Source organism: Schistocerca nitens, chromosome 3, assembly GCF_023898315.1.
Source record: "Schistocerca nitens isolate TAMUIC-IGC-003100 chromosome 3, iqSchNite1.1, whole genome shotgun sequence".
Classification (NCBI taxonomy): Eukaryota; Metazoa; Arthropoda; class Insecta; order Orthoptera; family Acrididae; genus Schistocerca; species Schistocerca nitens.
Window position 1 is genome coordinate 847211213 of NC_064616.1, and position 19131 is coordinate 847230343.

At 44.1% G+C, this 19131-nt stretch overlaps 1 protein-coding gene across 1 annotated transcript in view; it reads right to left on the reverse strand.

Annotated features, from left to right (window-relative positions):
• The window catches only part of LOC126249446 (uncharacterized), a 261660-nt gene that overhangs the window by 156615 nt on the left and 85914 nt on the right, over positions 1-19131 (reverse strand). The window lies entirely within an intron of this gene.

Sequence of the window (19131 nt, forward strand, 5' to 3'; positions counted from 1 at the left end):
TTTTTGTAATTGTTGTGAATTATCTAAAGTTTTGTATTTATTTTTTATGTTTCATATACGGAGAGGGCGGCGCAACGAACGGAGACAGCATTTTCACTGCCGAGACCAGAGAGAAAATTGCTGGCCACTATACATCGTGGGTCGACAGCCAAAGAACAACAGAAGATCCTGAAACCGAGTTGTTGCGTCGTGCTTCTAAAAACTGAAAAAATAAGAATTTGTAATGTTTCTACAACAAAGACGTCATAGAAAGTTTAATCATGTTGTAAATGTTCAGTCCCGTCTTGTCAAGGCTCAGGTTCACGTCTATATGCAGTATATATGAAGATAATAAAGTAGTGTATACAACAAAAATTTAAATACGTGTTCCGAGGATTTATTTATGAAGAATTATATTAAGGAAGAAGGATGACTGATTTATTTGACATGATTATTAATTTTTGACAATATTCATCGCGAGTTTGAGTCAAGTTTATTCAATGTGGTTATAATATTTATTAAATCAGATATTTTGCATTAATATAATTTCTGAGAAGAAACAAACGACATCTAAATTGAAAAAAAGTTTGCGCAAACCAATAGGACTGAGTGACGTAATTCTGTGCATACGACTCAAATGATGATGTTTTACAGTTTCGTTGAAGAACCATTCAGAGACAATTTAAAAAGAATTTAAATAATTTTGGAGTGTGTTGTAACTGACGTAGGTGACAAAGTCTGCCCATGGTCATATGTTAAAAGAAAATCACTTATACAGAACTATACGTCGTTACACTACAGAATGTAATCTGCAAAATATTTTCATGATTTCTGCTTTGCTCTGAAAAAAGATATAGTTCCAGAGTGGAAACAACACATTCGTTAAACATGCAAACAATAAGAGAAAATTGCATTTACATTTACACGCTTTATCACTGCCGCTTATGCACTTTAGATTTCTACTGTAGTCACATCATTAACAAAAATGTACTGTTCCAATTTCTTAGGAAAAATTTAAATTTATTCTGCGTTTTTGGATAAATGCCACGAGAACTGTTGAATATGTTGCATATAATGGGAACTTTGATGACTCAGTGCTATATACACTGATCAGCTAAAACATTATAACCATAGTGCACCGCGATGTTGGATGCCACCTGGTGGCATTACTGGCACGCGACGCAGTAACGAAAGTATGTAAGCGGAGCAAACACGGATGGAGGATCACCCTAGCAAAGATATGGGCTGCAAATTGGGAAATACATTGAGACATGCTACTTTGGCAAAGGGCAGATTATTATTACGCAGAGCCTCTGACCTAGAATCTCGAAAGCGGTGAAGCTGGTCGAATGTTCACTTGTTACTGTCGTGAGCATCTACGGAAAGATGTAGAAGGACAGTGAAACTACCACTAAGCGCTAAGTGGTTGGACGTCAATGACTCTTCACAGAACGTGGGGTTCGGAGGTTTGTGTGCTCTGTAAAGTAGGATAGATGGTGATCTGTAGCGTCTCAGCCGAAAGAGCACAGTGCTGGTGCACGCACAAGTGTTTCAGAGCACACTGTTCATCATACACTGTTGAACACTGACCTCCACACCAGACAGTCCCTATGTGTTCACGTGTTGAACCAACGACTTCATCATTTACAACTGCAATGGGCGCAGGACCATAGGGATTCGACAATCGGTCAATGAAAACGTGGCGGCTCTTCGGCTGAATCATATTTTTGCTCAGAGCGTGCAGCGCACCACAGACGCAGGCTGGTAGGAGCTGTATTATGGTATGGGAACATTCTCCTGCGCTTGCATGGGACTTGTGCTATTAATCTAAGACACTCTGACACCTGCATATCACTTGCATCCTTTCATGCTTGAAGTCTTCCCTGACGGCGATGGCATCTTTCAGCAGTACAACTGACCGTGTCTCACAGCCAGAACTGTGGTACAGTGGTTTGAGGAGCCTTATAGTGAACTAACGTTGGTTTCTCAGCGATCAAATGCCCCTGATATAAATCCTGTGAAACCCATTTGGGTCGCTGTCGGGCGCCATCACAGCGTAGTCAAATCAGCGGCCCGTTATTGACGCGAATTATTTGATCTGTGTTCGAGTATCTAATGCCACGTACATCCACAAGCCTACCGACAAATTGTCAGATCCCTGATACGTAGAATCAGTGTTGGATTTCATTGCAAAGAAGGACGAAAAGGTTATAAAGCAGGTGGTGATAATGTTTTGGCTCTTCAGTGTATTTGCTGTTGTTCCTGGTAGTGAACCACTTAATAGCTCACGATTTAGGATAACGAATGAACATACTTAGTTTTCAATAACATCGCTGCACAGGGCAGATAAAGATGAATATCCCACAATAAATATCAATACAGAAACTTGATTGTACATTTCATTGGCAATATGTTAAGTAGCTAAGTTAACTGCTGCTTATAGATGTACAGCATATTCTCGCTGTGTTTACCATTTCTTATCTGTGCTGTGACAGCAAAATTTATATTTAGCCTTGGAAACAGAAACTGGAAAAATATATGAGATTCTAAAAAAAAGATCGCTGTACAGCACAGACTGAATGGATGAGTGGGAACTGATCAGGAACTGCAAGTTGATTACATTAGTCCTATTCCATGGATCGTGTGGAGAAGGGTCTCTGGGATGTGGAAAGAAGACAAGGATGTTCAGTTTAAGCACAGTACAATGAAATAACATAACACTGTGCAGTATTATTGTATGACATGTTAATATTAATTATTATATGATATAAACTATTAATTTTAAGAGTCCTTCTGTATGTGGAGAAGAAATTGTCTAACAGCAGTTTCTTTAATTCAGTATTAAAATTCACCATATTATCTACAAAAACATTTAATATGCTGTGGAAGTTTTTGTATGCATGTATACTCATGTAACCGATTCCATTCTGCATTGTTGTTAAGTCATCGAAGTCTTTAGGATACTTTTTGAAAAAAGTGAAACATTAGATAGACAGACAGGCTGATACATATAATTGTCATTCCATACACATATCATGAGGAGCTCATTAAAGATGTAAACTATGGCATAAAAACAGAAACGCATAATACATATAGCACTTACACAAAAAAGTGATGCACTAATGTTTTCCACAGTTCCAAAACGATATTGTGCTTGATGGTACAGAATAAGTCGCAAATCTGAAGTACATTTTCGTTTGATCATTGCACCATACTTATCACAAACATATACATGTACTGCTATTATTGTTACATGTATGTCAACTTGTTCTAGTAAGTAATTCGTCATTGATGGAGGAGATAGCCTTCAGTAAATCATTTAGACTCGTCTTATATTGTAATTTATGAGTAGCTAAATTTTAATGGCTCCTGGGAAGTGTTCAAGATGTTTGATTGTATGTAATGGACACCTTTGTGAATCAAAGTAAGGTATTTTAAATTTTTATATTGATTATTATTATTAATATTGGTATTGATTCCATGAATTAAGCTATTTTTCTGAAAAGCAGATACAGTATTTATGATGAATTTCATTAAACTGAGCAGGGTAGCGCAATGGTTAGCACACTGGAACCACATTCAGGAGGATGACAGCTCAAATCCGCATCTGGCCATCCTGATTTAGATTTCCAGTGATTTCCCTAAATTGTTTAAGGTAAATGCTGGGATGGTTCTTGGAAAGGACATGACCGTTTTCATAATCTATGCTTGTGCTGTGTGTCTAATGATCTTGTTGTCGATGGAATGTTAGCGCTAATCTGCTCCTGCTCCTCAGATTTAATCAAGGAATCATTGTATTAGAAAGCAATAATTAATATCCCTAGTTCCTTGAACATACCTCTGCAGGACAATAAAGGACACAGTAAAACAATTATTGGAATATATGAAGAAAATTTTTCATAATGTTCTCGAAGCCACTCCAGATTAATTCTTATAATATACTTATTTACCATGAAAATATATCCCTTTAAGTTAAGTTTTTCCAAAAAATGATTCTATAACTCAATAGGGAACATAAATATGCAAATTAACTAGTTTTATCATCTATTATAGTAATCATATGTACTGTAAACATAGCTAACCAAGATGCTCCATTAACCATTCAGTTCTATCAGTTGGAAAATAGGTTTCGTTAATGAACTCCAGCACATTACGTTTGCTTTTTATTCTGAGCATGCACCATATGAGATATGGCATTGAAAATATTTCCAGTCATCGTTTAATTGCAAGTAAAAGAACAATTCTGTGCTCATTGTTTTTCAGTTTATACGAGGGCAAGTCAATTATTATCAGCAATTTAGTTATATTCAGTTTATTTGGATAGTATTGTTGTTTTTCGTTGATGATGCATGCTTTGTTTATATGTTGTTATATCTTTGCAATTTTCAAGCTGCTAGGTTAGTTCCGTTATCGCTGCCATGCTGTTGATCATGGCTTCTCCGCTGTCTATTTGCACCAAAGGAGAGCAACGTTCAGTGATCTGTTTTTTGTGGTCGGAAGACGTATCAGGGGCCGAAATTCATCGAAGACTTCCGGTACAGTACGGAAACAGTGTTTTGCCACAATGGAGTGTTTACGAATGGATTGAAAAATTTCGAAATGGTCACACAAGTGTTATGCACGATGAAGGAGCCGGACGACCGTTTACCACAAGTGACGAAACCATTGAGCATTAACGTGAAATGATTCTCTTGAACAGAAGATTAACTATTGACGAAGTGCCGGCCGCGGTGGTCTCGCGGTTCTAGGGGTGCAGTCCGGAACCGTGCGACTGCTACGGTCGCAGGTTCGAATCCTGCCTCGGGCATGGATGTTTGTGATGTCCTTAGGTTAGTTAGGTTTAAGTAGTTCTAAGTTCTAGGGGACTAATGACCACAGCAGTTGAGTTCCATAGTGCTCAGAGCCGAGCCATTGACGAAGTGTAACACCGTTTGCAAATTAGACACGGTTCTGCCAACGAAATCATCCATACAGAGTTGGGTTTCATAAAGTTTGTGCAAGATGGGTCCCGAAACAACTCACACAGTTGCATAAACAAACGCGCTTGGACATCTGCAAAAAACGTTTGGATCGCTATGGTAACGAAAGGGACAACTACTTAGACAGGACCATTACTGGTGACGAAACATAGATGCATCATTACGTGCCGGAGAGTAAACGGCAGAGTATGGAATGGAAACATGAAAATTCGCCTTGCAAGAAAAAGCTCAAGACCCAGCCGTCCGCAGGAAAACTGATACTTACGGTTTTTTGGGACGCACAAGGTCCAGTACTGTAACATTATGAGGAAAGGTGCAACACAATAAACAGTGTACTTTACAGTGAGATGCTTACTGCCAGGCTAAAACCTGCAATTCGAAGCAAACGCCAAGGGTTGCTGTCAAAAGGTGTTGTGTTGTTGCATGACAATGCCCGTCCGCATACTGCTGCCCACACTGTTGAAACGCTCCAGAAACTCAAATTTGAAGTATGTGATCATCCTCCATATAGTCCCCATCTTGCCCCTTCTGATTATCACTTGTTTCGTCCACTCAAACAGGCATTAAGGCGCCGGCGATTTGCCTCGGACGAAGTAGTGAAAGAAGCGATGCATTCCTGGCTCGCGGCTTAACCGACAACCTTCTTTTATGAGGGCATCAGGAAGCTTGTACAACGATGGACCAAGTGCGTTGAAACGCAAGGAGACTATGTCGAAAAATGATGTTCTTGTGAGTTATCTATTTGATTACAATAAAATTTTATAACTACTTTGCGGATAATAATTGACTTACCCTCGTACGGTACTTATATTATGTAAGTAATACTGATACTTCCTTCCAAGCTTACTGCTGTCATCTACCTGCTAGTTTCGTAACCATAAATATCTGACATAACTTAAATAACACACCTGATGGTTCTTTATTCCATTGTGCACTGTCTCATTTGAACAGAGATACTTAGGCTTAATTTAGTTTGCTTCCTGGCATTTCTTGCCCAGAAATCTCTTCCAGCTGCTCTTCTTCATTGCTTGACTTACCTCACATAACCGCAACTGAATAAATAATAGCTTCTGTGTTGGCTAGCTAGAGCTCCTTTCGCACTGGCAAAATAATTTCGCCATGGTAATTGTCCACTAGATAGACAAGATACCGTATTTTCCTCAGTATAGGCGTTCATGACAGAAACAACAGAGATAGAGTAGCGAAATGCGTTGATGATCTACTGTAAGTGTTTCTACACTCCTGGAAATTGAAATAAGAACACCGTGAATTCATTGTCCCAGGCAGGGGAAACTTTATTGACACATTCCTGGGGTCAGATACATCACATGATCACACTGACAGAACCACAGGCACATAGACACAGGCAACAGAGCATGCACAATGTCGGCACTAGTACAGTGTATATCCACCTTTCGCAGCAATACAGGCTGCTATTCTCCCATGGAGACGATCGTAGAGATGCTGGATGTAGTCCTGTGGAACGGCTTGCCATGCCATTTCCACCTGGCGCCTCAGTTGGACCAGCGTTCGTGCTGGACGTGCAGACCGCGTGAGACGACGCTTCATCCAGTCCCAAACATGCTCAATGGGGGACAGATCCGGAGATCTTGCTGGCCAGGGTAGTTGACTTACACCTTCTAGAGCACGTTGGGTGGCACGGGATACATGCGGACGTGCATTGTCCTGTTGGAACAGCAAGTTCCCTTGCCGGTCTAGGAATGGTAGAACGATGGGTTCGATGACGGTTTGGATGTACCGTGCACTATTCAGTGTCCCCTCGACGATCACCAGTGGTGTACGGCCAGTGTAGGAGATCGCTCCCCACACCATGATGCCGGGTGTTGGCCCTGTGTGCCTCGGTCGTATGCAGTCCTGATTGTGGCGCTCACCTGCACGGCGCCAAACACGCATACGACCATCATTGGCACCAAGGCAGAAGCGACTCTCATCGCTGAAGACGACACGTCTCCATTCGTCCCTCCATTCACGCCTGTCGCGACACCACTGGAGGCGGGCTGCACGATGTTGGGGTGTGAGCGGAAGACGGCCTAACGGTGTGCGGGACCGTAGCCCAGCTTCATGGAGACGGTTGCGAATGGTCCTCGCCGATACCCCAGGAGCAACAGTGTCCCTAATTTGCTGGGAAGTGGCGGTGCGGTCCCCTACGGCACTGCGTAGGATCCTACGGTCTTGGCGTGCATCCGTGCGTCGCTGCGGTCCGGTCCCAGGTCGACGGGCACGCGCACCTTCCGCCGACCACTGGCGACAACATCGATGTACTGTGGAGACCTCACGCCCCACGTGTTGAGCAATTCGGCGGTACGTCCACCTGGCCTCCCACATGCCCACTATACGCCCTCGCTCAAAGTCCGTCAACTGCACATACGGTTCACGTCCACGCTGTCGCGGCATGCTACCAGTGTTAAAGACTGCGATGGAGCTCCGTATGCCACGGCAAACAGGCTGAGACTGACGGCGGCGGTGCACAAATGCTGCGCAGCTAGTGCCATTCGATGGCCAACTCCACGGTTCCTGGTGTGTCCGCTGTGCCGTGCGTGTGATCATTGCTTGTACAGCCCTCTCGCAGTGTCCGGAGCAAGTATGGTGGGTCTGACACACCGTTGTCAATGTGTTCTTTTTTCCATTTCCAGGAGTGTATATTATTTACATACTCTTATCAGCCAAAACATTATGACCACTGCCCACCGCGACGTTGAATGCCACCTGGTGGTGCTGCAGGCACGTTACACGGTAACAATAGTATGTAAACGGACCAGATACCATACGGCGTAATAAATGAAGAAAATTTTAAAAGTGATCTAGATAAACACTTGTCGAAAGGCTCAGCTTCATTTACAGTTATTTTTATACTGTTACGTTCCTTTTCTGCAATTAACATGTCTGCTTCTAAATAACAGTATGGTTCATCTTTGGTCGTTTAAGTGATGAAGAGAATGCAAATCCTTTTATCCGATGTCTGCGTCTATTTTATTTTCACACAAGAAATTTATGTTACCCTTGCATTAATAAGAGGGGTGCTCAATAAGTAATGCAACACATATTTTTCCCGGTTGAAAAATGCAGAATTTGTTGTTGGACACAGAGGAATATTCCCCCTTCAGTTCCTAAAGTTTCACGAAACTCCGAAAGGTGGCGGCGCTATATGTAACCTTCAAAATGGCGTCTGTAACGGACGTGATTTCGAAGAAGAGATCTGTCTTTTGGCGCCAAACGAGAGCGTCACAGAAATTCATAGATGCTTGCAGAATGTCTACAGAGGTCTAGCAATAAACAAAAGCATGGTGACTCATTGGTTAAGGGGTCTGTCATCATCGCAACTCCCTTGGGCATGGGTGTGTGTGTTGTCCTTAGCGTAAGTTAGTTTAAGCAGTTTGGTCCCATAAGACCTTACCACAAATTTTCCAATTTTCCATGATCGCAACAAGGTGGCGCAAACCTGTCCGATCTCTCACGTGTCGGCCAGTTGCAGACAGCTGTGACTTCTGTAATGTTGAAATGTGCGGACACTCTCATTCGAGGTGATCGACTGATCACAATCAAGCACTTCGCTGCACAACTGCAGGTCTCTTTTGGTAATGCTGACTGACACACTTGTCCCCCACTTGGAATACTCAAAGATGTGTGCCTTCTGGGTTCCTTGCTGCCTAAAAGAAGACCATAAAGACCAAGGAAGGACCATCTGTGCGGGGATTACTTGCACGTTACAGGGCTCATCGTGGAGGTTATTGATGCAGCAAAACGTTGGTTCCGACGTCAAACAGTACAGTGATATCATGCGAGCATACAGATCCTCACATAAGATGGCATAAGGCCGTCGAATTGAACGGAGATTATGTGGAAAAATAGGATTAGGATTTTGTAGCCAAAAGAGTGGGAATAATGTGGTGTGTTGGAATCCTGAATAAACCAACCTGCTTTCAGAAAAAATTTGGTGCATTACTTATTGAACGCCCCTCGTGTATTGCATTTGCAGATCTTTCAAACCAACTGAATTTTTTCTTGCCAAACAAATTAAATTGATTTAAAGTATGCTCACAATTATATATAATTTGATATATGCTACTTTTTCTATTTGCTGTATCCTTAAAATGGTTCAAATGGCTCTGAGCATTATGGGACTTAACTTCTGAGGTCATCAGTCCCCTAGAACTTAGAACTACTTAAACCTAACTAACCTAAGGACATCACACACAACCATGCCCGAGGCAGGATTCGAACCTGCGGCCGTAGCGGTTGCGCGGTTCCAGACTGTAGCGCCTAGAACCGCTCGGCCACACCGGCCGGCCTGTATCCTTACTCTAACCAATTTGAACAACTGCTTGTTGTGAGACCTGAGTTTCTCCTGGCGTATAAAACTTTCAAATAACTTCCGGGAATTCAGCCAGGTAACACTTTCAGCGACCGCCGAGATTTTGGCGGGAGAACACCCCGCTATTTTCAAGGCAAACTGCAACGTACAGGCGACGCGCATGCAAATTTAAAACCTCGGTTATCGGACTGATACAGGAATGATAACACACATATTGGACAATAGTGCCACCAAAGATGACCAAAGTCAGAGCTATCGATAGTGAGACTACGAACTCGCAGGTGAGGTGGCATTGACTGTGCCCCTCTGTTTTTTTGACAAGGGAGAAAGACGAATTCCAAACAGAGTTTAAACAAAAACCTTCATATTCACTCACAGAAAAAAAATCGCAACACCAAGAAGAAGTTGTGTGACATAAACGAAAGTTGGTAGACGTGTTTCTACATCTGAAAGATGATGTTTATTCAGATTTCGCACCAGTCTCATTGTGGAGATAGTAGCGCCACAATAAAGATGCAAGTCGGATTTATTTTAATACACGCTGTAACAGTCGTGAGCGTTAGTTACCATTGAGATTGGACGTGGTGACTCGCGTTAGTCAACAAAGCCTTTAACACAACAGAGAAGTCATTATCAACATCTCACTGAGTTTGAACTAGATCGTGAAATAGGGCTACTAGAAGCCGAATGTTCCTGCTGCGATGTTGCAGAAAAACTTGGCAGGACTGTAACCACTGTCCATGACTGCTGGCAGCGGTGATCACGAGAAAGTCCAGTTGCAAGAAGACCGGGCTCCGAACGGCCACGTGGCACTACCAAGAGGGAAGACCATCGTGTTCGGCGTACGCCTATGGCGCATCGTATCGTATATGCAGCGGCAATCTGAGCAGCAGTTGGCACCATAGTGGCTCTACGGACTGCTGCAAATCGGTTATTTCATGGACAGCTCCAACCCATACGCCCTTTAGCGCGCATTACATTGAGTGTGCTCCCTGCCGCCGTTGGATAAGCAGCTGCCAGCAGGAAGTCGTAAACTCCTAGCTCACTCATTTGTTACATAGTTTAATTCTTAATTTCTTTGCGTGTTTTTGGTACTTGCATTGCTTAATTCATAAATTTCGGGCGTATTATAGTATTTGAGAGTTGTAGCATCGCGTTTTAGTACCTGAATAGTGTAAATTCGCGTAGTCGTCTGTCTTCTGTTTTTGTTTTGAACGTCCAGTGTCGGTTGGTCACAGCCAGTGTGCTCCCTGCCGCCGTTGGATAAGCAGCTGCCAGCTAGCTCACTCATTTGTTACATAGTTTAATTCTTAATTTCTTTGCGTGTTTTTGGTACTTGAATTGTTTAATTCATAAATTTCGGGCGTATTATAGTATTTGAGAGTTGTAGCATCGCGTTTTAGTACCAGAATAGTGTAAAATCGCGTAGTCTCCTTCCGCTGTCGAGCAGTGTGTCAGCAGTGCGCAAGTAGCAGCATTACTGCATTTACTAGGCAATCTTGTATTTTAATAACCGTTTAAATTTTGTGTCGATTTGTTTGTGCCCTATGTAGATTAATTCAGACGTTCTTTGCACAACGGTTTTTAGCAAGGATAGGGGCTGCAACTGCTGTATTCGGATGAAGGCTGAGTTGGCATCCATTCGCTCCCAGCTTCAGGCAGTGTTGGCTTTGGTCACACAGCTTGAGGCTGTTGCCAATGGGCATCAGTTTGGGGGTCCGGATGGGGGTTTGTCGGGGACGGCCAGCTCGTCCCACGCATCCCCCGATCGGACTACGACTGTGGCTGCTCGGGATACTGCCCACATTGAGGCTGATCCCTCACCTGTGGTTGAGTGGGAGGTCGTCTCGAGGTGTGGCAGGGGGCGAAAGACATTCCGGAGGGCTGAACGGAAGGCCTCTCCAGTTTGTCTGACGAACCGGTTTCAGGCTCTGTCTCCGGCTGATACTGATCTTCGGCCGGAGGTGGCTGCTTGTACTGTTCCAGAGGTTGCCCCTCAGTCTGCAAGATCCGGGCAGCCGCAGAGGGTGGGCTTACTGGTAGTTGGGAGCTCCAACGTCAGGCGCGTAATGGGGCCCCTTAGGGATATGGCAGCAAGAGAGGGGAAGAAAACCAATGTGCACTCCGTGTGCATACCGGGGGGAGTCATTCCAGATGTGGAAAGGGTCCTTCCGGATGCCATGAAGGGTACAGGGTGCACCCATCTGCTGGTGGTCGCTCATGTCGGCACCAATGATGTGTGTCGCTATGGATCGGAGGTAATCCTCTCTGGCTTCCGGCGGCTATCTGATTTGGTGAAGACTGCCAGTCTCGCTAGCAGGATGAAAGCAGAGCTCACCATCTGCAGCATCGTCGACAGGACTGACTGCGGACCTTTGGTACAGAGCCGAGTGGAGGGTCTGAATCAGAGGCTGAGACGGTTCTGCGACCGTGTGGGCTGCAGATTCCTCGACTTGCGCCATAGGGTGGTGGGGTTTCGGGTTCCGCTGAATAGGTCAGGAGTCCACTACACGCAGCAGGCGGCTACACGGATAGCAGGGGTTGTGTGGCGTGGACTGGGCGGTTTTTTAGGTTAGATGGTTTCGGGCAAGTACAGAAAGGGCAACAGCCTCAAAGGGTGCGGGGCAAAGTCAGGAAATGCGGGGACCAAGCAGCAATCGGTATTGTAATTGTAAACTGCCGAAGCTGCATTGGTAAAGTACCGGAACTTCAAGCGCTGATAGAAAGCACCGAAGCTGAAATCGTTATAGGTACAGAAAGCTGGCTGAAGCCAGAGATAAATTCAGCCGAAATTTTTACAAAGGCACAGACGGTGTTTAGAAAGGATAGATTGCATGCAACCGGTGGTGGCGTGATTGTCGCTGTTAGTAGTAGTTTATCCTGTAGTGAAGTAGAAGTGGATAGTTCCTGTGAAATATTATGGGTGGAGGTTACACTCAACAACCGAGCTAGGTTAATAATTGGCTCCTTTTACCGACCTCCCCACTCAGCAGCATTAGTGGCAGAACAACTGAGAGAAAATTTGGAATACATTTCACATACATTTTCTCAGCATATTATAGTCTTAGGTGGAGATTTCAATTTACCAGATATAGACTAGGACACTCAGATGTTTAGGACGGGTGGTAGGGACAGAGCATCGAGTGACATTATACTGAGTGCACTATCCGAAAATTACCTCGAGCAATTAAACAGAGAACCACCTCGTGGAGATAACATCTTGGACCTTCTGATAACAAACAGACCCGAACTTTTCGACTCTGTAAGTGCAGAACAGGGAATCAGTGATCATAAGGCCGTTGCAGCATCCCTGAATATGGAAGTTAATAGGAATATAAAAAAAGGGAGGAGGGTTTATCTGTTTAGCAAGAGTAATAGAAGGCAGATTTCAGACTACCTAACAGATCAAAACGAAAATTTCTGTTCCGACACTGACAATGTTGAGTGTTTATCGAAAAAGCTTAAGGCAATTGTAAAATGCGTTTTAGACAGGTACGTGCCGAGTAAAACTGTGAGGGACGGGAAAAACCCACCGTGGTTCAACAACAAAGTTAGGAAACTACTGCGAAAGCAAAGAGAGCTTCACTCCAAGTTTAAACGCAGCCAGAACCTCTCAGACAAACAGAAGCTAAACGATGTCAAAGTTAGCGTAAGGTGGGCTATGAGTGAAGCGTTCAGTGAATTCGAAAGTAAAATTCTATGTACCGACTTGACAGAAAATGCAAGGAAGTTCTGGTCTTACGTTAAATTAGTCAGTGGCTCGAAACAGCATATCCAGACACTCCGGGATGATGATGGCATTGAAACAGAGGATGACACGCATAAAGCTGAAATACTAAACACCTTTTTCCAAAGCTGTTTCACAGAGGAAGACCGCACTGCAGTTCCTTCTCTAAATCCTCGCACAAACGAAAAAATGGCTGACATCGAAATAAGTGTCCAAGGAATAGAAAAGCAACTGAAATCACTCAACAGAGGAAAGTCCACTGGACTTGATGGGATACCAATTCGATTCTACACAGAGTACGCGAAAGAACTTGCCCCCCTTCTAACAGCCGTGTACCGCAAGTCTCTAGAGGAACGGAAGGTTCCAAATGATTGGAAAAGAGCACAGGTAGTCCCAGTCTTCAAGAAGGGTCGTCGAGCAGATGCGCGAAACTATAGACCTATATCTCTGACGTCGATCTGTTGTAGAATTTTAGAACATGTTTTTTGCTCGAGTATCATGTCGTTTTTGGAAACCCAGAATCTACTCTGTAGGAATCAACATGGATTCCGGAAACAGCAATCGTGTGAGACCCAACTCACTTTATTTGTTCACGAGACCCAGAAAATATTAGATACAAGCTCCCAGGTAGATGCTATTTTCCTTGACTTCCGGAAAGCGTTCGATACAGTTCCGCACTGTCGTCTGATAAACAAAGTAAGAGCCTACGGAATATCAGACCAGCTGTGTGGCTGGATTGAAGAGTTTTTAGCAAACAGAACACAGCATGTTGTTATCAATGGAGAGACGTCTACAGACGTTAAAGTAACCTGTGGCGTGCCACAGGGGAGTGTTATGGGACCATTGCTTTTCACAATATATATAAATGACCTAGTAGATAGTGTCGGAAGTTCCATGCGGCTTTTGGCGGATGATGCTGTAGTATACAGAGAAGTTGCAGCATTAGAAAATTGTAGCGAAATGCAGGAAGATCTGCAGCGGATAGGTACTTGGTGCAGGGAGTGGCAACTGACCCTTAACATAGACAAATGTAATGTATTGCGAATACATAGAAAGAAGGATCCTTTATTGTATGATAATATGATAGCGGAACAAACACTGGTAGCAGTTACTTCTGTAAAATATCTGGGAGTATGCGTGCGGAACGATTTGAAGTGGAATGATCATATAAAATTAATTGTTGGTAAGGCGGGTACCAGGTTGAGATTCATTGGGAGAGTGCTTAGAAAATGTAGTCCATCAACAAAGGAGGTGGCTTACAAAACAATCGTTCGACCTATACTTGAGTATTGCTCATCAGTGTGGGATCCGTACCAGATCGGGTTGACGGAGGAGATAGAGAAGATCCAAAGAAGAGCGGCGCGTTTCGTCACAGGGTTATTTGGTAACCGTGATAGCGTTACGGAGATGTTTAGCAAACTCAAGTGACAGACTCTGCAAGAGAGGCGCTCTGCATCGCGGTGTACCTTGCTCACCAGGTTTCGAGAGGGTGCGTTTCTGGATGAGGTATCGAATATATTGCTTCCCCCTACTTATACCTCCCGAGGAGATCACGAATGTAAAATTAGAGAGATTCGAGCGCGCACGGAGGCTTTCAGACAGTCGTTCTTCCCGCGAACCATACGCGACTGGGACAGAAAAGGGAGGTAATGACAGTGGCACGTAAAGTGCCCTCCGCCACACACCGTTGGGTGGCTTGCGGAGTATAAATGTAGATGTAGACCCTAAAGCACCGCCATTTGCGACTTCCGTGGTGTCAAACGAGAGCTCATTGGAGGGCAGGGTGAGATCTATTGTGTTTTCTGATGAAAGCTGGTTCTGCTCGGTGCCAATGATGGTCGTGCGATGGTTAGGTGGAGGCCAGTTCAGAGCATGCAAGAAACTTACCTTCGTGCCAGACACACTGGACCTACACCTGGAGTTTGATGAGGGTGTGATTTCGTATGACAGCAGCAGCGCTCTCGTGGTTATGCCACGCGCATTGACTGCAAAACTGTACGTCAATCTGGTGATTCGAACGCTCGCCCACATACTGTTGTTGTCATCATGCTCTACTGAGTGTCGTCATTTTGACTTGGTCCCTTTGATCACAAGATCTATCTCCAATCTAGTACATATGCGACATCATCGGGCAACTCCAGCGTCATCCACAACCAGCATTAACCGTCGATGTAATGACGGACCAAGAGCAACAGGCCTGGAATGCCACTCCATCACACAAACCGCCATCCGCCATCTGTACAACAAAATGCATACACGTCTCCATGCTTTTCTGCAACATTCTGGCGGTTATACCGTTTATTAATATACAGGCATTTCACATTTGCAGCGGCATATCTCTTGCTTACATTAACCTGTCATCTTGCAATGTTAATCACTTAAATATGTTAGCTAGACAAATGTATTCCCGAAATTTCATTACCCTGCTATAATTATTTTTTGGCACTGCAATTTATTTTCCCGTCAGTGTACATACACAACATTGACAGATATGTAAATGATTAGAACTGCAATTCTCTGTGTCAGGTAGAATGGCCACGAAAGAGCATTAGTGTTGTTCGTGTTTAATTTTGCTACCAGGCCTGGTAAGGTATACGACGGGCATGAACAATGTCAGATAGTGACTGATCACGGTGAAGGACATTGAGAGGGCATGTACTCGTGTGAGACAGCGTAACTGGCACCTGATAGTGTCCAAAAGGGGCTCATTGTGGGTCTCCGGTTGGGCTGCTGGTCGAATCGTGCAATATCTAGATTTGTGGGGCATTCAGATGTGGCAGTGCCCCCTTGTTGGACTGCATAGGAATATGAGGGTCGACATATTCATGGTCAGGCATCCTGTCGACCACGTCTGACCAAAAGGAAGAATCGCTGTATTGTGCACTGAGCACGTCGTAACCCCTTTACTTCTGCACCTGCCACCTGAGAACAAGTAATGGACGCTGCATTATGAGTCATCCAACACCAGTGGTCAGAGGCTAGCAGCACACGGATTAAGGAATTACCGTCTCATGCGCAAGATGTCGTTAACACAACACAAATAGCTATATTTGAAGTGGAGCTGTGGCTAAGAAGCATGGACTGCTGATGAATGACGTCGCATTATGTTGTGCACTATTCTGGATGACTATCATCAGTAAGTATGGCTGCGACTTGGGGGGAGGTATCATTCTTGGAACGTTTGGAGAGGCATAGAAACGTCACTCCTCGTGTCATGGTGTCAGTAGCCATTACGTATGTCTTCGAGTCCCGCTTACTGAATATTGAGGGGACTCTGAAGGTACAACGGTACGTCACGGGCGTCCTGACTTCATATGTGCTACTTCTCACTCGATAGTTTCACGGTGCCACTTTTCAGTAGGACAGTGTTCGTCCACAAATGGACGAACTGTCTGCATGATGGTGAGGTATTACCGAGACCAGCGATTTCGCCAGATCTGTCCCCAGTAGAACATCTGTGGGACCAGCTCGGACGTCAACCCCGTCCCAGTGCCATTGCCCACGATATCAAGCACAGTTTCCAATAGTTTTGGGCCTGCTTGCCTGAGAGGAGGATACAATGGCTTTATAACACCTTCCCCAAACGAATCAGTGCATACATCCAGATCACGGAGGATACAACGTCATACTAATTAGTGGGTTCGTATTGAGAAATTCTCTGTAAATTTAACACAGTTTTGTAATCACTGAAATAATATCATGTACTGTACCAACCCGTAATATTTCATTTCATTTCCATCTCCCCTTCTGGGTGTTTCACTAATGTTTTCGGGAAGTGTATTCAAGGAAAGCTGAAATATAAGTACACCTTATAGCATGCTGATGGGTGGCCAAGCCTGAATGCAGCAGAGAAAGTATCCTACCAGACAATGACGTGAGAGGTGAGGCTCCCCAAGCCACTGTATGTGGGAAGAGATACTTGGTGGTTCCCCTGCATGTCTGCAATGATAATGCACAGTAGGGAGATAGTGACCAAGAGGACCTTAGCAGACATTCCACACAACAGTGTACGAGTTTACAGGTACTTAGAGATATATAGTTAAATTAAGCATTACTCATAAAAGCTTTTTAGAACTCACACTATCGGTAAGTGCGTGTTTCTTTTAGTGTGCAAAAGAGGGTATTCCGCAAAAACAACAAAATTTGGTAACAAATAATTCAACCGGTGAGATGACGTGTCGAAGCTAACCAATCAAGTACAAGAACTCTGCCAGGGTGAATTTCGCAGGACGAATTTTACTTTGAGGCCCGATGTAAAGCATTCCAAAGTCTTCTGGATATTCGTTCAAGACAGTCTTCACGAATGTACGAAATGACTATGAGTAAGAGCCATTGCTGCAAACGTGTGGACCAGTCCATTGTTCTCACGGCCATGAACACACAACAGCTTTTGCCTTCCGTGTCTCTCACACACAGTGACTCGATACCAGCACACTGTCCACAGATTGAAACGCACTACAGCACTCCTGTTATAAGGTCCACCTGCCAATGCATTGATGGGCTTAAAGCAATAACAAGCGGCTATGAAAGTGACACTGAGACAATTGATAAAACAATGAAAATAATCTTGTTTTCTATTTGATCTTAACGCGTGATGGAGAGATGTTAACTGTCTCTGATGATGTCTTGTAAGAGGGTAATTATAATCAAGTTAGAATGGAAATAAAAGTTATTGTTTTATACTTTAATTAGATTCCAACAGCTAGCATAACTAATCCTTTTGTTTGATATTGGTTGTGAATGCTGCACTCAAGTCCATTGCACACTGATGAGCCAAAAGATTTTGACCACCTGCTTAATAGCTTGTTAGTCCGTCTTTGGAACGAAATACATCACTTATTCAGCATATCAGAGATCCGACAGTTTGTTGGTAGATTTTTGGAGGTATGTGACGTTAGATGTCTACGCACAGATCATGTAATTCGCGTAAATAACGGGCCGCTGAGTTGCGTACGCGGTGATGGGTTCCATAGGATTTACGTCAGGCGAATTTAGTCCGCGAACCGTCATCGTGAGTTCACAGTAATGCTCCTGAAACCACTGTAGCACGGTTCTGGCTACGAGACACGGGCAGTTATACTGCTGAAAGATGACATCGGCGGCGGGGAAGACATCAAGCACGAAGGGATGCAGGTGGTTCACAGCGGTCAGAGTTTCTTCAATTACTACTACAGGTGCCATGCAAGCTCAGGAGAATGTTTCCCACAGCATAATACTGCTCCCACCAGCCTGAGTCCGTGACGCGCTGCACGTTTCGAGCCGCCGTTCACCTCGATGGCGGCGTTTCTGGAGACGGCCAGCGAACTAGTGTATCTAAAATATGATTCACTCGAAGAGCCAACACGTTTCCATTGATCGACGCTCAAATTCTGGTGGTCCTGTGTCCACTACAATCGTAATTGATGAAGTCGCTGGGTCAACATGTGAACACGTAGGGGAGGGGGATCTGCTGCAGAGCTCAATGTTCAACAATGTACGATGAACGATGTACTCTGAAACACTTATGCATGCACCAGCATTGTGCTCTTTCGGCAGAGATGCTACAGATCACCATCTATCCTACTTTATAGGGCAGACGAGCCTCCGAGCCCCGCGTTCTGTGAAGAGTCGTCGACGTCCAACCATTTAGCGCCTAGTGGCATTTTCACTGTCCTTCTACCTCTTTGTAGATTCTCACGATAGAAGCAGGTGAATATTCGATCAGCTTCGCCGCTTTCGAGATACTCGTTCACAGACTCTGCGTAATAATAATCTGCCCTATGTCAAAGTCGCTTATCTCAATAAAATTCCCCATTTGCAACCCACATATTCGCTTGGGTGATCCCCCGTCCGTGTCTACTCCGCTTACATACTTCTGTTACCACGTCACGTGCCCGCAAAGCCACCAGGCGGAATCCAACGCCACGGTCGGCAGTGGTCATAATGTTTTGGCTGATAAATGTATAACAGGTGCATGAAGTTTATTATTAATGGTGGAGCTACTTTCCAATATCTTACCGCTTTACTCTTTACGATCTGTTTTAGAAGTATGCACTTTTTAATATATTGTTTGCCCATGTTTTAGTTCCTAGGCACAGTTTTTTTATTTATCAGACACACAAAATTACAACAGC